At 42.0% G+C, this 18,329-nt stretch overlaps 11 non-coding genes across 11 annotated transcripts; all 11 read left to right on the top strand.

Annotated features, from left to right (window-relative positions):
- The first annotated feature begins 501 nt into the window (after nt 1–501).
- On the top strand, nt 502–574 carry TRNAM-CAU (transfer RNA methionine (anticodon CAU)). Its single transcript has one exon. It is a non-coding gene; the product is annotated as a tRNA-Met (tRNA).
- Nucleotides 575–2,199: 1,625 nt separating this feature from the next.
- TRNAM-CAU (transfer RNA methionine (anticodon CAU)) lies at nt 2,200–2,272 on the top strand. The gene has a single exon. It is a non-coding gene; the product is annotated as a tRNA-Met (tRNA).
- Nucleotides 2,273–3,892: 1,620 nt separating this feature from the next.
- TRNAM-CAU (transfer RNA methionine (anticodon CAU)) lies at nt 3,893–3,965 on the top strand. The gene has a single exon. It is a non-coding gene; the product is annotated as a tRNA-Met (tRNA).
- A 1,620-nt stretch (nt 3,966–5,585) lies between these two features.
- TRNAM-CAU (transfer RNA methionine (anticodon CAU)) lies at nt 5,586–5,658 on the top strand. Its single transcript has one exon. It is a non-coding gene; the product is annotated as a tRNA-Met (tRNA).
- A 1,625-nt stretch (nt 5,659–7,283) lies between these two features.
- On the top strand, nt 7,284–7,356 carry TRNAM-CAU (transfer RNA methionine (anticodon CAU)). The gene has a single exon. It is a non-coding gene; the product is annotated as a tRNA-Met (tRNA).
- A 1,620-nt stretch (nt 7,357–8,976) lies between these two features.
- Nucleotides 8,977–9,049, top strand: TRNAM-CAU (transfer RNA methionine (anticodon CAU)). The gene has a single exon. It is a non-coding gene; the product is annotated as a tRNA-Met (tRNA).
- A 1,620-nt stretch (nt 9,050–10,669) lies between these two features.
- TRNAM-CAU (transfer RNA methionine (anticodon CAU)) lies at nt 10,670–10,742 on the top strand. The gene has a single exon. It is a non-coding gene; the product is annotated as a tRNA-Met (tRNA).
- A 1,627-nt stretch (nt 10,743–12,369) lies between these two features.
- Nucleotides 12,370–12,442, top strand: TRNAM-CAU (transfer RNA methionine (anticodon CAU)). The gene has a single exon. It is a non-coding gene; the product is annotated as a tRNA-Met (tRNA).
- Nucleotides 12,443–14,062: 1,620 nt separating this feature from the next.
- Nucleotides 14,063–14,135, top strand: TRNAM-CAU (transfer RNA methionine (anticodon CAU)). Its single transcript has one exon. It is a non-coding gene; the product is annotated as a tRNA-Met (tRNA).
- A 1,628-nt stretch (nt 14,136–15,763) lies between these two features.
- On the top strand, nt 15,764–15,836 carry TRNAM-CAU (transfer RNA methionine (anticodon CAU)). The gene has a single exon. It is a non-coding gene; the product is annotated as a tRNA-Met (tRNA).
- Nucleotides 15,837–17,456: 1,620 nt separating this feature from the next.
- Nucleotides 17,457–17,529, top strand: TRNAM-CAU (transfer RNA methionine (anticodon CAU)). Its single transcript has one exon. It is a non-coding gene; the product is annotated as a tRNA-Met (tRNA).
- The last annotated feature ends 800 nt before the right edge of the window (nt 17,530–18,329 follow it).

The raw sequence follows: 18,329 nt of genomic DNA, 5'->3' as shown, positions 1-18,329 counted from the left end.
AGTTTTTTGCTCACACGTGGCATCCTCCTTTTCTCAAGAGATTTTGTCACTAACTCTGAACTTTCCAATTCAGTTCTAAACTGTTTCCGATTAGAAAGAACATGGGAGCCCTAATGACAGACAGGACACATGGCTTGTTGAGTCCCTTGACACTTTTGTGTAAAACTGTGTAGTTGAAAAAGGCTTAAGCTATGAAACAAAAGGAAATCTTTTGCAAAAGTCATAATGCATCGCCAATGTTAAGTATTTTTGTTGCAAAGTGAAAATCTACCAGAAACATTTTTGATTGAAAAACACGTGTCAGTCTTTGAATGGTGGCAGTAGCTAAGATAAAGATGCATTCCCATACCGGGAGTCGAACCCAGGCCACCTGGGTGAGAGCCAGGAATCCTAACCGCTAGACCATATGGGAAAAGATGCACTAATGTCTCAGTGACATTATGAAAAAAAAAAGTTTTCTGCTATGCACAATAAACTTCTGCAGATCTGCAGGTACAGCTTGCCTCGTTAGCGCAGTAGGTAGCGCGTCAGTCTCATAATCTGAAGGTCGTGAGTTCGAGCCTCACACGGGGCACTGTTCCCTCCTTTTCTCGAGAGATTTTGTCACCAACTTAGAACTTTTCCATTCAATTCTACAACTTTTTCCATTAGAAAGGAAATGGGAATCCAAATAACTTACCGGACCCATGAGTTGTTGAGTCCCTTGACACTTTAGTGTAAAAAGGGGTGGTTGAGAATGAGTTGAGCTACGAATCCAAATTGAATCTTGTGTGAAGGGTCAGAATGAAGTGCCAAAACGCGGGCGTTCAGCATTTTTGCCTGAAAAAAACAAATCCTACTTGAAATACGTTTGACTAAAAAACACGCGTCAGTTTTTGAATGTTGGCAGCGGTGCAGAAAAGGATGCGTTCCCATACCAGTAGTCGAACCCGGGCCGCCTGGGTGAAAACCAGGAATCCTAACCGCTAGACCATATGGGAGAAGATGTACTGCCAGCTCACTTACAATATGAAAAAAAAGAGGTGTACTGCTTTGCACAAGCAACTTCCGCAGATTATTACGTGCATTTTGCCTCGTTAGCGCAGCAGGTAGCGCGTCAGTCTCGTAATCTGAAGGTCATGAGTTCGATTCTCACATGGGGCACTGGTACCGTGTTTCCTTAACTGATTTTGCCACCATCTTGGCTAGAGAGTCACAGCTCTTTTCCATTCAGTAGCAAAACATCACCAATTGATGGAAGGGGAGCTCCAATGACAAACAGGGATAAAGGCTTGTTGAGTCCCTTAACACCCAGGAATTAAAAGTGAGAGATATGAATGGTTTGAGATATGACATCAAATAAGCTTTTGTGCAAATAAATATCCAAAAAACCTGGTGGTCTGCATTTTTGGCTGCAAAGAGCAGTTCCAACCTAAACTGATTCTGTCTGCAAGGCACGTGTTGGCTTTGGAATGTGGACACTAGTCCCCAAAAAAAAGTCTCTCCCATAGCAGGAATCGAACCAGTCAACCAGGAATACTAACTAAGTCTTTCTCCACATGGTGTAAGCAGTACAGTAAACAGCAAGACAGGTGTAAAAAAAAAAAAAAAAAAAAAAGAGTGTTTTGCTTTGAATACAAAACATCAACATTACAAGAGCTGAAACACGCTACATGGTCAAGGTTTTTGGCACGTCAGTTGAATAATTTGAAGATCATGAGTTTTTTGCTCACACGTGGCATCCTCCTTTTCTCAAGAGATTTTGTCACTAACTCTGAACTTTCCAATTCAGTTCTAAACTGTTTCCGATTAGAAAGAACATGGGAGCCCTAATGACAGACAGGACACATGGCTTGTTGAGTCCCTTGACACTTTTGTGTAAAACTGTGTAGTTGAAAAAGGCTTAAGCTATGAAACAAAAGGAAATCTTTTGCAAAAGTCATAATGCATCGCCAATGTTAAGTATTTTTGTTGCAAAGTGAAAATCTACCAGAAACATTTTTGATTGAAAAACACGTGTCAGTCTTTGAATGGTGGCAGTAGCTAAGATAAAGATGCATTCCCATACCGGGAGTCGAACCCAGGCCACCTGGGTGAGAGCCAGGAATCCTAACCGCTAGACCATATGGGAAAAGATGCACTAATGTCTCAGTGACATTATGAAAAAAAAAAGTTTTCTGCTATGCACAATAAACTTCTGCAGATCTGCAGGTACAGCTTGCCTCGTTAGCGCAGTAGGTAGCGCGTCAGTCTCATAATCTGAAGGTCGTGAGTTCGAGCCTCACACGGGGCACTGTTCCCTCCTTTTCTCGAGAGATTTTGTCACCAACTTAGAACTTTTCCATTCAATTCTACAACTTTTTCCATTAGAAAGGAAATGGGAATCCAAATAACTTACCGGACCCATGAGTTGTTGAGTCCCTTGACACTTTAGTGTAAAAAGGGGTGGTTGAGAATGAGTTGAGCTACGAATCCAAATTGAATCTTGTGTGAAGGGTCAGAATGAAGTGCCAAAACGCGGGCGTTCAGCATTTTTGCCTGAAAAAAACAAATCCTACTTGAAATACGTTTGACTAAAAAACACGCGTCAGTTTTTGAATGTTGGCAGCGGTGCAGAAAAGGATGCGTTCCCATACCAGTAGTCGAACCCGGGCCGCCTGGGTGAAAACCAGGAATCCTAACCGCTAGACCATATGGGAGAAGATGTACTGCCAGCTCACTTACAATATGAAAAAAAAGAGGTGTACTGCTTTGCACAAGCAACTTCCGCAGATTATTACGTGCATTTTGCCTCGTTAGCGCAGCAGGTAGCGCGTCAGTCTCGTAATCTGAAGGTCATGAGTTCGATTCTCACATGGGGCACTGGTACCGTGTTTCCTTAACTGATTTTGCCACCATCTTGGCTAGAGAGTCACAGCTCTTTTCCATTCAGTAGCAAAACATCACCAATTGATGGAAGGGGAGCTCCAATGACAAACAGGGATAAAGGCTTGTTGAGTCCCTTAACACCCAGGAATTAAAAGTGAGAGATATGAATGGTTTGAGATATGACATCAAATAAGCTTTTGTGCAAATAAATATCCAAAAAACCTGGTGGTCTGCATTTTTGGCTGCAAAGAGCAGTTCCAACCTAAACTGATTCTGTCTGCAAGGCACGTGTTGGCTTTGGAATGTGGACACTAGTCCCCAAAAAAAAGTCTCTCCCATAGCAGGAATCGAACCAGTCAACCAGGAATACTAACTAAGTCTTTCTCCACATGGTGTAAGCAGTACAGTAAAAAGCAAGACAGGTGTAAAAAAAAAAAAAAAAAGAGTGTTTTGCTTTGAATACAAAACATCAACATTACAAGAGCTGAAACACGCTACATGGTCAAGGTTTTTGGCACGTCAGTTGAATAATTTGAAGATCATGAGTTTTTTGCTCACACGTGGCATCCTCCTTTTCTCAAGAGATTTTGTCACTAACTCTGAACTTTCCAATTCAGTTCTAAACTGTTTCCGATTAGAAAGAACATGGGAGCCCTAATGACAGACAGGACACATGGCTTGTTGAGTCCCTTGACACTTTTGTGTAAAACTGTGTAGTTGAAAAAGGCTTAAGCTATGAAACAAAAGGAAATCTTTTGCAAAAGTCATAATGCATCGCCAATGTTAAGTATTTTTGTTGCAAAGTGAAAATCTACCAGAAACATTTTTGATTGAAAAACACGTGTCAGTCTTTGAATGGTGGCAGTAGCTAAGATAAAGATGCATTCCCATACCGGGAGTCGAACCCAGGCCACCTGGGTGAGAGCCAGGAATCCTAACCGCTAGACCATATGGGAAAAGATGCACTAATGTCTCAGTGACATTATGAAAAAAAAAAGTTTTCTGCTATGCACAATAAACTTCTGCAGATCTGCAGGTACAGCTTGCCTCGTTAGCGCAGTAGGTAGCGCGTCAGTCTCATAATCTGAAGGTCGTGAGTTCGAGCCTCACACGGGGCACTGTTCCCTCCTTTTCTCGAGAGATTTTGTCACCAACTTAGAACTTTTCCATTCAATTCTACAACTTTTTCCATTAGAAAGGAAATGGGAATCCAAATAACTTACCGGACCCATGAGTTGTTGAGTCCCTTGACACTTTAGTGTAAAAAGGGGTGGTTGAGAATGAGTTGAGCTACGAATCCAAATTGAATCTTGTGTGAAGGGTCAGAATGAAGTGCCAAAACGCGGGCGTTCAGCATTTTTGCCTGAAAAAAACAAATCCTACTTGAAATACGTTTGACTAAAAAACACGCGTCAGTTTTTGAATGTTGGCAGCGGTGCAGAAAAGGATGCGTTCCCATACCAGTAGTCGAACCCGGGCCGCCTGGGTGAAAACCAGGAATCCTAACCGCTAGACCATATGGGAGAAGATGTACTGCCAGCTCACTTACAATATGAAAAAAAAGAGGTGTACTGCTTTGCACAAGCAACTTCCGCAGATTATTACGTGCATTTTGCCTCGTTAGCGCAGCAGGTAGCGCGTCAGTCTCGTAATCTGAAGGTCATGAGTTCGATTCTCACATGGGGCACTGGTACCGTGTTTCCTTAACTGATTTTGCCACCATCTTGGCTAGAGAGTCACAGCTCTTTTCCATTCAGTAGCAAAACATCACCAATTGATGGAAGGGGAGCTCCAATGACAAACAGGGATAAAGGCTTGTTGAGTCCCTTAACACCCAGGAATTAAAAGTGAGAGATATGAATGGTTTGAGATATGACATCAAATAAGCTTTTGTGCAAATAAATATCCAAAAAACCTGGTGGTCTGCATTTTTGGCTGCAAAGAGCAGTTCCAACCTAAACTGATTCTGTCTGCAAGGCACGTGTTGGCTTTGGAATGTGGACACTAGTCCCCAAAAAAAAGTCTCTCCCATAGCAGGAATCGAACCAGTCAACCAGGAATACTAACTAAGTCTTTCTCCACATGGTGTAAGCAGTACAGTAAAAAGCAAGACAGGTGTAAAAAAAAAAAAAAAAAGAGTGTTTTGCTTTGAATACAAAACATCAACATTACAAGAGCTGAAACACGCTACATGGTCAAGGTTTTTGGCACGTCAGTTGAATAATTTGAAGATCATGAGTTTTTTGCTCACACGTGGCATCCTCCTTTTCTCAAGAGATTTTGTCACTAACTCTGAACTTTCCAATTCAGTTCTAAACTGTTTCCGATTAGAAAGAACATGGGAGCCCTAATGACAGACAGGACACATGGCTTGTTGAGTCCCTTGACACTTTTGTGTAAAACTGTGTAGTTGAAAAAGGCTTAAGCTATGAAACAAAAGGAAATCTTTTGCAAAAGTCATAATGCATCGCCAATGTTAAGTATTTTTGTTGCAAAGTGAAAATCTACCAGAAACATTTTTGATTGAAAAACACGTGTCAGTCTTTGAATGGTGGCAGTAGCTAAGATAAAGATGCATTCCCATACCGGGAGTCGAACCCAGGCCACCTGGGTGAGAGCCAGGAATCCTAACCGCTAGACCATATGGGAAAAGATGCACTAATGTCTCAGTGACATTATGAAAAAAAAAAGTTTTCTGCTATGCACAATAAACTTCTGCAGATCTGCAGGTACAGCTTGCCTCGTTAGCGCAGTAGGTAGCGCGTCAGTCTCATAATCTGAAGGTCGTGAGTTCGAGCCTCACACGGGGCACTGTTCCCTCCTTTTCTCGAGAGATTTTGTCACCAACTTAGAACTTTTCCATTCAATTCTACAACTTTTTCCATTAGAAAGGAAATGGGAATCCAAATAACTTACCGGACCCATGAGTTGTTGAGTCCCTTGACACTTTAGTGTAAAAAGGGGTGGTTGAGAATGAGTTGAGCTACGAATCCAAATTGAATCTTGTGTGAAGGGTCAGAATGAAGTGCCAAAACGCGGGCGTTCAGCATTTTTGCCTGAAAAAAACAAATCCTACTTGAAATACGTTTGACTAAAAAACACGCGTCAGTTTTTGAATGTTGGCAGCGGTGCAGAAAAGGATGCGTTCCCATACCAGTAGTCGAACCCGGGCCGCCTGGGTGAAAACCAGGAATCCTAACCGCTAGACCATATGGGAGAAGATGTACTGCCAGCTCACTTACAATATGAAAAAAAAGAGGTGTACTGCTTTGCACAAGCAACTTCCGCAGATTATTACGTGCATTTTGCCTCGTTAGCGCAGCAGGTAGCGCGTCAGTCTCGTAATCTGAAGGTCATGAGTTCGATTCTCACATGGGGCACTGGTACCGTGTTTCCTTAACTGATTTTGCCACCATCTTGGCTAGAGAGTCACAGCTCTTTTCCATTCAGTAGCAAAACATCACCAATTGATGGAAGGGGAGCTCCAATGACAAACAGGGATAAAGGCTTGTTGAGTCCCTTAACACCCAGGAATTAAAAGTGAGAGATATGAATGGTTTGAGATATGACATCAAATAAGCTTTTGTGCAAATAAATATCCAAAAAACCTGGTGGTCTGCATTTTTGGCTGCAAAGAGCAGTTCCAACCTAAACTGATTCTGTCTGCAAGGCACGTGTTGGCTTTGGAATGTGGACACTAGTCCCCAAAAAAAAGTCTCTCCCATAGCAGGAATCGAACCAGTCAACCAGGAATACTAACTAAGTCTTTCTCCACATGGTGTAAGCAGTACAGTAAACAGCAAGACAGGTGTAAAAAAAAAAAAAAAAAAAAAAGAGTGTTTTGCTTTGAATACAAAACATCAACATTACAAGAGCTGAAACACGCTACATGGTCAAGGTTTTTGGCACGTCAGTTGAATAATTTGAAGATCATGAGTTTTTTGCTCACACGTGGCATCCTCCTTTTCTCAAGAGATTTTGTCACTAACTCTGAACTTTCCAATTCAGTTCTAAACTGTTTCCGATTAGAAAGAACATGGGAGCCCTAATGACAGACAGGACACATGGCTTGTTGAGTCCCTTGACACTTTTGTGTAAAACTGTGTAGTTGAAAAAGGCTTAAGCTATGAAACAAAAGGAAATCTTTTGCAAAAGTCATAATGCATCGCCAATGTTAAGTATTTTTGTTGCAAAGTGAAAATCTACCAGAAACATTTTTGATTGAAAAACACGTGTCAGTCTTTGAATGGTGGCAGTAGCTAAGATAAAGATGCATTCCCATACCGGGAGTCGAACCCAGGCCACCTGGGTGAGAGCCAGGAATCCTAACCGCTAGACCATATGGGAAAAGATGCACTAATGTCTCAGTGACATTATGAAAAAAAAAAGTTTTCTGCTATGCACAATAAACTTCTGCAGATCTGCAGGTACAGCTTGCCTCGTTAGCGCAGTAGGTAGCGCGTCAGTCTCATAATCTGAAGGTCGTGAGTTCGAGCCTCACACGGGGCACTGTTCCCTCCTTTTCTCGAGAGATTTTGTCACCAACTTAGAACTTTTCCATTCAATTCTACAACTTTTTCCATTAGAAAGGAAATGGGAATCCAAATAACTTACCGGACCCATGAGTTGTTGAGTCCCTTGACACTTTAGTGTAAAAAGGGGTGGTTGAGAATGAGTTGAGCTACGAATCCAAATTGAATCTTGTGTGAAGGGTCAGAATGAAGTGCCAAAACGCGGGCGTTCAGCATTTTTGCCTGAAAAAAACAAATCCTACTTGAAATACGTTTGACTAAAAAACACGCGTCAGTTTTTGAATGTTGGCAGCGGTGCAGAAAAGGATGCGTTCCCATACCAGTAGTCGAACCCGGGCCGCCTGGGTGAAAACCAGGAATCCTAACCGCTAGACCATATGGGAGAAGATGTACTGCCAGCTCACTTACAATATGAAAAAAAAGAGGTGTACTGCTTTGCACAAGCAACTTCCGCAGATTATTACGTGCATTTTGCCTCGTTAGCGCAGCAGGTAGCGCGTCAGTCTCGTAATCTGAAGGTCATGAGTTCGATTCTCACATGGGGCACTGGTACCGTGTTTCCTTAACTGATTTTGCCACCATCTTGGCTAGAGAGTCACAGCTCTTTTCCATTCAGTAGCAAAACATCACCAATTGATGGAAGGGGAGCTCCAATGACAAACAGGGATAAAGGCTTGTTGAGTCCCTTAACACCCAGGAATTAAAAGTGAGAGATATGAATGGTTTGAGATATGACATCAAATAAGCTTTTGTGCAAATAAATATCCAAAAAACCTGGTGGTCTGCATTTTTGGCTGCAAAGAGCAGTTCCAACCTAAACTGATTCTGTCTGCAAGGCACGTGTTGGCTTTGGAATGTGGACACTAGTCCCCAAAAAAAAGTCTCTCCCATAGCAGGAATCGAACCAGTCAACCAGGAATACTAACTAAGTCTTTCTCCACATGGTGTAAGCAGTACAGTAAAAAGCAAGACAGGTGTAAAAAAAAAAAAAAAAAGAGTGTTTTGCTTTGAATACAAAACATCAACATTACAAGAGCTGAAACACGCTACATGGTCAAGGTTTTTGGCACGTCAGTTGAATAATTTGAAGATCATGAGTTTTTTGCTCACACGTGGCATCCTCCTTTTCTCAAGAGATTTTGTCACTAACTCTGAACTTTCCAATTCAGTTCTAAACTGTTTCCGATTAGAAAGAACATGGGAGCCCTAATGACAGACAGGACACATGGCTTGTTGAGTCCCTTGACACTTTTGTGTAAAACTGTGTAGTTGAAAAAGGCTTAAGCTATGAAACAAAAGGAAATCTTTTGCAAAAGTCATAATGCATCGCCAATGTTAAGTATTTTTGTTGCAAAGTGAAAATCTACCAGAAACATTTTTGATTGAAAAACACGTGTCAGTCTTTGAATGGTGGCAGTAGCTAAGATAAAGATGCATTCCCATACCGGGAGTCGAACCCAGGCCACCTGGGTGAGAGCCAGGAATCCTAACCGCTAGACCATATGGGAAAAGATGCACTAATGTCTCAGTGACATTATGAAAAAAAAAAGTTTTCTGCTATGCACAATAAACTTCTGCAGATCTGCAGGTACAGCTTGCCTCGTTAGCGCAGTAGGTAGCGCGTCAGTCTCATAATCTGAAGGTCGTGAGTTCGAGCCTCACACGGGGCACTGTTCCCTCCTTTTCTCGAGAGATTTTGTCACCAACTTAGAACTTTTCCATTCAATTCTACAACTTTTTCCATTAGAAAGGAAATGGGAATCCAAATAACTTACCGGACCCATGAGTTGTTGAGTCCCTTGACACTTTAGTGTAAAAAGGGGTGGTTGAGAATGAGTTGAGCTACGAATCCAAATTGAATCTTGTGTGAAGGGTCAGAATGAAGTGCCAAAACGCGGGCGTTCAGCATTTTTGCCTGAAAAAAACAAATCCTACTTGAAATACGTTTGACTAAAAAACACGCGTCAGTTTTTGAATGTTGGCAGCGGTGCAGAAAAGGATGCGTTCCCATACCAGTAGTCGAACCCGGGCCGCCTGGGTGAAAACCAGGAATCCTAACCGCTAGACCATATGGGAGAAGATGTACTGCCAGCTCACTTACAATATGAAAAAAAAGAGGTGTACTGCTTTGCACAAGCAACTTCCGCAGATTATTACGTGCATTTTGCCTCGTTAGCGCAGCAGGTAGCGCGTCAGTCTCGTAATCTGAAGGTCATGAGTTCGATTCTCACATGGGGCACTGGTACCGTGTTTCCTTAACTGATTTTGCCACCATCTTGGCTAGAGAGTCACAGCTCTTTTCCATTCAGTAGCAAAACATCACCAATTGATGGAAGGGGAGCTCCAATGACAAACAGGGATAAAGGCTTGTTGAGTCCCTTAACACCCAGGAATTAAAAGTGAGAGATATGAATGGTTTGAGATATGACATCAAATAAGCTTTTGTGCAAATAAATATCCAAAAAACCTGGTGGTCTGCATTTTTGGCTGCAAAGAGCAGTTCCAACCTAAACTGATTCTGTCTGCAAGGCACGTGTTGGCTTTGGAATGTGGACACTAGTCCCCAAAAAAAAGTCTCTCCCATAGCAGGAATCGAACCAGTCAACCAGGAATACTAACTAAGTCTTTCTCCACATGGTGTAAGCAGTACAGTAAAAAGCAAGACAGGTGTAAAAAAAAAAAAAAAAAGAGTGTTTTGCTTTGAATACAAAACATCAACATTACAAGAGCTGAAACACGCTACATGGTCAAGGTTTTTGGCACGTCAGTTGAATAATTTGAAGATCATGAGTTTTTTGCTCACACGTGGCATCCTCCTTTTCTCAAGAGATTTTGTCACTAACTCTGAACTTTCCAATTCAGTTCTAAACTGTTTCCGATTAGAAAGAACATGGGAGCCCTAATGACAGACAGGACACATGGCTTGTTGAGTCCCTTGACACTTTTGTGTAAAACTGTGTAGTTGAAAAAGGCTTAAGCTATGAAACAAAAGGAAATCTTTTGCAAAAGTCATAATGCATCGCCAATGTTAAGTATTTTTGTTGCAAAGTGAAAATCTACCAGAAACATTTTTGATTGAAAAACACGTGTCAGTCTTTGAATGGTGGCAGTAGCTAAGATAAAGATGCATTCCCATACCGGGAGTCGAACCCAGGCCACCTGGGTGAGAGCCAGGAATCCTAACCGCTAGACCATATGGGAAAAGATGCACTAATGTCTCAGTGACATTATGAAAAAAAAAAGTTTTCTGCTATGCACAATAAACTTCTGCAGATCTGCAGGTACAGCTTGCCTCGTTAGCGCAGTAGGTAGCGCGTCAGTCTCATAATCTGAAGGTCGTGAGTTCGAGCCTCACACGGGGCACTGTTCCCTCCTTTTCTCGAGAGATTTTGTCACCAACTTAGAACTTTTCCATTCAATTCTACAACTTTTTCCATTAGAAAGGAAATGGGAATCCAAATAACTTACCGGACCCATGAGTTGTTGAGTCCCTTGACACTTTAGTGTAAAAAGGGGTGGTTGAGAATGAGTTGAGCTACGAATCCAAATTGAATCTTGTGTGAAGGGTCAGAATGAAGTGCCAAAACGCGGGCGTTCAGCATTTTTGCCTGAAAAAAACAAATCCTACTTGAAATACGTTTGACTAAAAAACACGCGTCAGTTTTTGAATGTTGGCAGCGGTGCAGAAAAGGATGCGTTCCCATACCAGTAGTCGAACCCGGGCCGCCTGGGTGAAAACCAGGAATCCTAACCGCTAGACCATATGGGAGAAGATGTACTGCCAGCTCACTTACAATATGAAAAAAAAGAGGTGTACTGCTTTGCACAAGCAACTTCCGCAGATTATTACGTGCATTTTGCCTCGTTAGCGCAGCAGGTAGCGCGTCAGTCTCGTAATCTGAAGGTCATGAGTTCGATTCTCACATGGGGCACTGGTACCGTGTTTCCTTAACTGATTTTGCCACCATCTTGGCTAGAGAGTCACAGCTCTTTTCCATTCAGTAGCAAAACATCACCAATTGATGGAAGGGGAGCTCCAATGACAAACAGGGATAAAGGCTTGTTGAGTCCCTTAACACCCAGGAATTAAAAGTGAGAGATATGAATGGTTTGAGATATGACATCAAATAAGCTTTTGTGCAAATAAATATCCAAAAAACCTGGTGGTCTGCATTTTTGGCTGCAAAGAGCAGTTCCAACCTAAACTGATTCTGTCTGCAAGGCACGTGTTGGCTTTGGAATGTGGACACTAGTCCCCAAAAAAAAGTCTCTCCCATATCAGGAATCGAACCAGTCAACCAGGAATACTAACTAAGTCTTTCTCCACATGGTGTAAGCAGTACAGTAAACAGCAAGACAGGTGTAAAAAAAAAAAAAAAAAAAAAAAAGAGTGTTTTGCTTTGAATACAAAACATCAACATTACAAGAGCTGAAACACGCTACATGGTCAAGGTTTTTGGCACGTCAGTTGAATAATTTGAAGATCATGAGTTTTTTGCTCACACGTGGCATCCTCCTTTTCTCAAGAGATTTTGTCACTAACTCTGAACTTTCCAATTCAGTTCTAAACTGTTTCCGATTAGAAAGAACATGGGAGCCCTAATGACAGACAGGACACATGGCTTGTTGAGTCCCTTGACACTTTTGTGTAAAACTGTGTAGTTGAAAAAGGCTTAAGCTATGAAACAAAAGGAAATCTTTTGCAAAAGTCATAATGCATCGCCAATGTTAAGTATTTTTGTTGCAAAGTGAAAATCTACCAGAAACATTTTTGATTGAAAAACACGTGTCAGTCTTTGAATGGTGGCAGTAGCTAAGATAAAGATGCATTCCCATACCGGGAGTCGAACCCAGGCCACCTGGGTGAGAGCCAGGAATCCTAACCGCTAGACCATATGGGAAAAGATGCACTAATGTCTCAGTGACATTATGAAAAAAAAAAGTTTTCTGCTATGCACAATAAACTTCTGCAGATCTGCAGGTACAGCTTGCCTCGTTAGCGCAGTAGGTAGCGCGTCAGTCTCATAATCTGAAGGTCGTGAGTTCGAGCCTCACACGGGGCACTGTTCCCTCCTTTTCTCGAGAGATTTTGTCACCAACTTAGAACTTTTCCATTCAATTCTACAACTTTTTCCATTAGAAAGGAAATGGGAATCCAAATAACTTACCGGACCCATGAGTTGTTGAGTCCCTTGACACTTTAGTGTGAAAAGGGGTGGTTGAGAATGAGTTGAGCTACGAATCCAAATTGAATCTTGTGTGAAGGGTCAGAATGAAGTGCCAAAACGCGGGCGTTCAGCATTTTTGCCTGAAAAAAACAAATCCTACTTGAAATACGTTTGACTAAAAAACACGCGTCAGTTTTTGAATGTTGGCAGCGGTGCAGAAAAGGATGCGTTCCCATACCAGTAGTCGAACCCGGGCCGCCTGGGTGAAAACCAGGAATCCTAACCGCTAGACCATATGGGAGAAGATGTACTGCCAGCTCACTTACAATATGAAAAAAAAGAGGTGTACTGCTTTGCACAAGCAACTTCCGCAGATTATTACGTGCATTTTGCCTCGTTAGCGCAGCAGGTAGCGCGTCAGTCTCGTAATCTGAAGGTCATGAGTTCGATTCTCACATGGGGCACTGGTACCGTGTTTCCTTAACTGATTTTGCCACCATCTTGGCTAGAGAGTCACAGCTCTTTTCCATTCAGTAGCAAAACATCACCAATTGATGGAAGGGGAGCTCCAATGACAAACAGGGATAAAGGCTTGTTGAGTCCCTTAACACCCAGGAATTAAAAGTGAGAGATATGAATGGTTTGAGATATGACATCAAATAAGCTTTTGTGCAAATAAATATCCAAAAAACCTGGTGGTCTGCATTTTTGGCTGCAAAGAGCAGTTCCAACCTAAACTGATTCTGTCTGCAAGGCACGTGTTGGCTTTGGAATGTGGACACTAGTCCCCAAAAAAAAGTCTCTCCCATAGCAGGAATCGAACCAGTCAACCAGGAATACTAACTAAGTCTTTCTCCACATGGTGTAAGCAGTACAGTAAAAAGCAAGACAGGTGTAAAAAAAAAAAAAAAAAGAGTGTTTTGCTTTGAATACAAAACATCAACATTACAAGAGCTGAAACACGCTACATGGTCAAGGTTTTTGGCACGTCAGTTGAATAATTTGAAGATCATGAGTTTTTTGCTCACACGTGGCATCCTCCTTTTCTCAAGAGATTTTGTCACTAACTCTGAACTTTCCAATTCAGTTCTAAACTGTTTCCGATTAGAAAGAACATGGGAGCCCTAATGACAGACAGGACACATGGCTTGTTGAGTCCCTTGACACTTTTGTGTAAAACTGTGTAGTTGAAAAAGGCTTAAGCTATGAAACAAAAGGAAATCTTTTGCAAAAGTCATAATGCATCGCCAATGTTAAGTATTTTTGTTGCAAAGTGAAAATCTACCAGAAACATTTTTGATTGAAAAACACGTGTCAGTCTTTGAATGGTGGCAGTAGCTAAGATAAAGATGCATTCCCATACCGGGAGTCGAACCCAGGCCACCTGGGTGAGAGCCAGGAATCCTAACCGCTAGACCATATGGGAAAAGATGCACTAATGTCTCAGTGACATTATGAAAAAAAAAAGTTTTCTGCTATGCACAATAAACTTCTGCAGATCTGCAGGTACAGCTTGCCTCGTTAGCGCAGTAGGTAGCGCGTCAGTCTCATAATCTGAAGGTCGTGAGTTCGAGCCTCACACGGGGCACTGTTCCCTCCTTTTCTCGAGAGATTTTGTCACCAACTTAGAACTTTTCCATTCAATTCTACAACTTTTTCCATTAGAAAGGAAATGGGAATCCAAATAACTTACCGGACCCATGAGTTGTTGAGTCCCTTGACACTTTAGTGTAAAAAGGGGTGGTTGAGAATGAGTTGAGCTACGAATCCAAATTGAATCTTGTGTGAAGGGTCAGAATGAAGTGCCAAAACGCGGGCGTTCAGCATTTTTGCCTGAAAAAAACAAATCCTACTTGAAATACGTTTGACTAAAAAACACGCGTCAGTTTTTGAATGTTGGCAGCGGTGCAGAAAAGGATGCATTCCCATACCAGTAGTCGAACCCGGGCCGCCTGGGTGAAAACCAGGAATCCTAACCGCTAGACCATATGGGAGAAGATGTACTGCCAGCTCACTTACAATATGAAAAAAAAGAGGTGTACTGCTTTGCACAAGCAACTTCCGCAGATTATTACGTGCATTTTGCCTCGTTAGCGCAGCAGGTAGCGCGTCAGTCTCGTAATCTGAAGGTCATGAGTTCGATTCTCACATGGGGCACTGGTACCGTGTTTCCTTAACTGATTTTGCCACCATCTTGGCTAGAGAGTCACAGCTCTTTTCCATTCAGTAGCAAAACATCACCAATTGATGGAAGGGGAGCTCCAATGACAAACAGGGATAAAGGCTTGTTGAGTCCCTTAACACCCAGGAATTAAAAGTGAGAGATATGAATGGTTTGAGATATGACATCAAATAAGCTTTTGTGCAAATAAATATCCAAAAAACCTGGTGGTCTGCATTTTTGGCTGCAAAGAGCAGTTCCAACCTAAACTGATTCTGTCTGCAAGGCACGTGTTGGCTTTGGAATGTGGACACTAGTCCCCAAAAAAAAGTCTCTCCCATATCAGGAATCGAACCAGTCAACCAGGAATACTAACTAAGTCTTTCTCCACATGGTGTAAGCAGTACAGTAAACAGCAAGACAGGTGTAAAAAAAAAAAAAAAAAAAAAAAAAGAGTGTTTTGCTTTGAATACAAAACATCAACATTACAAGAGCTGAAACACGCTACATGGTCAAGGTTTTTGGCACGTCAGTTGAATAATTTGAAGATCATGAGTTTTTTGCTCACACGTGGCATCCTCCTTTTCTCAAGAGATTTTGTCACTAACTCTGAACTTTCCAATTCAGTTCTAAACTGTTTCCGATTAGAAAGAACATGGGAGCCCTAATGACAGACAGGACACATGGCTTGTTGAGTCCCTTGACACTTTTGTGTAAAACTGTGTAGTTGAAAAAGGCTTAAGCTATGAAACAAAAGGAAATCTTTTGCAAAAGTCATAATGCATCGCCAATGTTAAGTATTTTTGTTGCAAAGTGAAAATCTACCAGAAACATTTTTGATTGAAAAACACGTGTCAGTCTTTGAATGGTGGCAGTAGCTAAGATAAAGATGCATTCCCATACCGGGAGTCGAACCCAGGCCACCTGGGTGAGAGCCAGGAATCCTAACCGCTAGACCATATGGGAAAAGATGCACTAATGTCTCAGTGACATTATGAAAAAAAAAAGTTTTCTGCTATGCACAATAAACTTCTGCAGATCTGCAGGTACAGCTTGCCTCGTTAGCGCAGTAGGTAGCGCGTCAGTCTCATAATCTGAAGGTCGTGAGTTCGAGCCTCACACGGGGCACTGTTCCCTCCTTTTCTCGAGAGATTTTGTCACCAACTTAGAACTTTTCCATTCAATTCTACAACTTTTTCCATTAGAAAGGAAATGGGAATCCAAATAACTTACCGGACCCATGAGTTGTTGAGTCCCTTGACACTTTAGTGTGAAAAGGGGTGGTTGAGAATGAGTTGAGCTACGAATCCAAATTGAATCTTGTGTGAAGGGTCAGAATGAAGTGCCAAAACGCGGGCGTTCAGCATTTTTGCCTGAAAAAAACAAATCCTACTTGAAATACGTTTGACTAAAAAACACGCGTCAGTTTTTGAATGTTGGCAGCGGTGCAGAAAAGGATGCGTTCCCATACCAGTAGTCGAACCCGGGCCGCCTGGGTGAAAACCAGGAATCCTAACCGCTAGACCATATGGGAGAAGATGTACTGCCAGCTCACTTACAATATGAAAAAAAAGAGGTGTACTGCTTTGCACAAGCAACTTCCGCAGATTATTACGTGCATTTTGCCTCGTTAGCGCAGCAGGTAGCGCGTCAGTCTCGTAATCTGAAGGTCATGAGTTCGATTCTCACATGGGGCACTGGTACCGTGTTTCCTTAACTGATTTTGCCACCATCTTGGCTAGAGAGTCACAGCTCTTTTCCATTCAGTAGCAAAACATCACCAATTGATGGAAGGGGAGCTCCAATGACAAACAGGGATAAAGGCTTGTTGAGTCCCTTAACACCCAGGAATTAAAAGTGAGAGATATGAATGGTTTGAGATATGACATCAAATAAGCTTTTGTGCAAATAAATATCCAAAAAACCTGGTGGTCTGCATTTTTGGCTGCAAAGAGCAGTTCCAACCTAAACTGATTCTGTCTGCAAGGCACGTGTTGGCTTTGGAATGTGGACACTAGTCCCCAAAAAAAAGTCTCTCCCATAGCAGGAATCGAACCAGTCAACCAGGAATACTAACTAAGTCTTTCTCCACATGGTGTAAGCAGTACAGTAAAAAGCAAGACAGGTGTAAAAAAAAAAAAAAAAAGAGTGTTTTGCTTTGAATACAAAACATCAACATTACAAGAGCTGAAACACGCTACATGGTCAAGGTTTTTGGCACGTCAGTTGAATAATTTGAAGATCATGAGTTTTTTGCTCACACGTGGCATCCTCCTTTTCTCAAGAGATTTTGTCACTAACTCTGAACTTTCCAATTCAGTTCTAAACTGTTTCCGATTAGAAAGAACATGGGAGCCCTAATGACAGACAGGACACATGGCTTGTTGAGTCCCTTGACACTTTTGTGTAAAACTGTGTAGTTGAAAAAGGCTTAAGCTATGAAACAAAAGGAAATCTTTTGCAAAAGTCATAATGCATCGCCAATGTTAAGTATTTTTGTTGCAAAGTGAAAATCTACCAGAAACATTTTTGATTGAAAAACACGTGTCAGTCTTTGAATGGTGGCAGTAGCTAAGATAAAGATGCATTCCCATACCGGGAGTCGAACCCAGGCCACCTGGGTGAGAGCCAGGAATCCTAACCGCTAGACCATATGGGAAAAGATGCACTAATGTCTCAGTGACATTATGAAAAAAAAAAGTTTTCTGCTATGCACAATAAACTTCTGCAGATCTGCAGGTACAGCTTGCCTCGTTAGCGCAGTAGGTAGCGCGTCAGTCTCATAATCTGAAGGTCGTGAGTTCGAGCCTCACACGGGGCACTGTTCCCTCCTTTTCTCGAGAGATTTTGTCACCAACTTAGAACTTTTCCATTCAATTCTACAACTTTTTCCATTAGAAAGGAAATGGGAATCCAAATAACTTACCGGACCCATGAGTTGTTGAGTCCCTTGACACTTTAGTGTAAAAAGGGGTGGTTGAGAATGAGTTGAGCTACGAATCCAAATTGAATCTTGTGTGAAGGGTCAGAATGAAGTGCCAAAACGCGGGCGTTCAGCATTTTTGCCTGAAAAAAACAAATCCTACTTGAAATACGTTTGACTAAAAAACACGCGTCAGTTTTTGAATGTTGGCAGCGGTGCAGAAAAGGATGCATTCCCATACCAGTAGTCGAACCCGGGCCGCCTGGGTGAAAACCAGGAATCCTAACCGCTAGACCATATGGGAGAAGATGTACTGCCAGCTCACTTACAATATGAAAAAAAAGAGGTGTACTGCTTTGCACAAGCAACTTCCGCAGATTATTACGTGCATTTTGCCTCGTTAGCGCAGCAGGTAGCGCGTCAGTCTCGTAATCTGAAGGTCATGAGTTCGATTCTCACATGGGGCACTGGTACCGTGTTTCCTTAACTGATTTTGCCACCATCTTGGCTAGAGAGTCACAGCTCTTTTCCATTCAGTAGCAAAACATCACCAATTGATGGAAGGGGAGCTCCAATGACAAACAGGGATAAAGGCTTGTTGAGTCCCTTAACACCCAGGAATTAAAAGTGAGAGATATGAATGGTTTGAGATATGACATCAAATAAGCTTTTGTGCAAATAAATATCCAAAAAACCTG

Source organism: Phyllobates terribilis, unplaced genomic scaffold (assembly GCF_046119375.1).
Source record: "Phyllobates terribilis strain yellow unplaced genomic scaffold, ASM4611937v1 Scaffold_11__3_contigs__length_659146591, whole genome shotgun sequence".
Lineage (NCBI taxonomy): Eukaryota > Metazoa > Chordata > Amphibia > Anura > Dendrobatidae > Phyllobates > Phyllobates terribilis.
The sequence above is the reverse complement of the archived record's forward strand: the minus strand, read 5'-3'. Positions and strand labels throughout refer to the sequence as shown.